The 1,738-nt window shown below is 49.1% G+C and overlaps 1 pseudogene; it reads left to right on the plus strand.

Annotated features, from left to right (window-relative positions):
• Window positions 1-244: 244 nt before the first annotated feature.
• Window positions 245-1,521, plus strand: LOC149385078 (pyridoxal 5'-phosphate synthase-like subunit PDX1.2 pseudogene; annotated as a pseudogene).
• Window positions 1,522-1,738: the final 217 nt, after the last annotated feature.

A 1,738-nucleotide genomic window follows, 5' to 3' on the forward strand; every position in this document is an offset into this window, starting at 1 on the left:
TTTTTAAACTGAAAAAAAAAGTTGCAGAGGAATAGAAGATTTGGGGAAGATGAAGTTGCAAGAAGAAGGCTATTTTGGTAACTTCAACGGTATTCCATTCTGTTATTAAATAAAGGAATAAAATCAAACCAAATGAAGTAATAAGTTTTGCATTCCATTGCATTCTTATTCCCATTATCATTCTCATTACCATTCAAATTTTAGTTTTGAACCAAACATCCCCTCAATGCCCTTGGCCATTACCTTACATGAGAGAAGACGAAGTTTCACGGAAATGGGGGCCAAAAGAAGAAAAAAAATCCATCCCACCGACTTTTTTTTTTATCAAGTATAAATTCAAAGAAAGTCCTTAAACACGGTACGCCAAAGAAACATCTGGAACTAACTGAAGATCTTACACCCTATTCTTCCTTCTCGAATACACTGTTCTTTACCCTCTTATAAATTCAAACTCGAATCGAAAACCCCCAAGTAATTCACATTTCAATTCCGAGTTCGTTTACGCATTTCAACAAACACCGGACAAAATGGCAGAGGAAGACGGCGGCGTGGTGACGCTCTACAACAACACGGCCATAGCCGACGCCAAGAAGAATCCTTTCTCCATCAAGGTTGGCATCGCTCAGGTGCTCCGCGGCGGCGCGATCTTCGAGGTCGCCACCGTGGAGCAGGCCAAGATCGCCGAGGACGCCGGCGCTTGTGCCGTCGTCATCGTGGAAGGAGAATCAGGAATGTCTCGCATGGTCGATCCGTCGACGATAAAGGAGATCAAGCGATCGGTGTCGATCCCGGTGATCGCACGGTCGAGGATCGGGCACTTCGTGGAGGCGCAGATCCTGGAAGCCATATCAGTGGACTACATCGACGAGAGCGAGAGTCTCCCCGCGGCGGACGAGGAACACTTCATAAACAAGCACAACTTCCGTACGCCCTTCATCTGCGGCTGCCGAGACCTCGGCGAGGCCATCTGCCGCGTCCGGGAGGGCGCCGCCGTGGTCAGGGCCCAGGGCGACACGTGGGCGGCGGCGGCGGCGGGGGCCGTGCGGAGCGTCCGGTCGGTGATGGGAGCGATCAGGGTGCTGAGCGGCATGGACGACAACGAGGTCTTCGCGTACGCCAAGGCCATCTCGGCGCCGTACGACCTGGTGGCTCAGACCAAGCAGATGGGGCGGCTTCCGGTGGGGATGTTCGCCGCCGGCGGGATCGTGACTCCGGCCGACGCGGCCATGATGATGCAGCTCGGCTGCGACGGGGTGTTCGTCGGTGTTGAGGTCTTCGAGGCTCCTGATCCGTACAAGCGAGTCAGAGGGATTGTTCAGGCTGTGAGGCACTACAACGACCCGCAGGTGCTTGCCGAGACCAGCTGTGGAGTCGCCGAAGCAATGGAAGGGCTCAGCGTCAATGAAGAGAGGATCGAATAGTTTGGGAATGAAGATGTTTGAGAGGTGAATTGGTTGATTCGTACTCAATTTTTTAAGGTTTATATAGCTATATAAGCCACACGGCTATAGAGATTTTGGATTTGGCCAACGTTTTGTTAATTTTCTGTTAATAGTCACATCAATCTATTTACAGTATAATAAAATACCAAAATATCCCCACATAATTCCCGCCCATATAGACACCAAAAATTAAAAAAAATTAAACCAAATATACGGTCAATAATTACAGCACAAATCAAGGGACCATCAATTAACAATCGAAATTAAACACCAAGCACCACAAAATCCTTCAAAAC

This window comes from Urtica dioica, chromosome 9 (assembly GCF_054948205.1).
Source record: "Urtica dioica subsp. dioica isolate 48M chromosome 9, U.dioica_male_clone48M_v1_H2, whole genome shotgun sequence".
In the NCBI taxonomy this organism is placed as follows: Eukaryota; Viridiplantae; Streptophyta; class Magnoliopsida; order Rosales; family Urticaceae; genus Urtica; species Urtica dioica.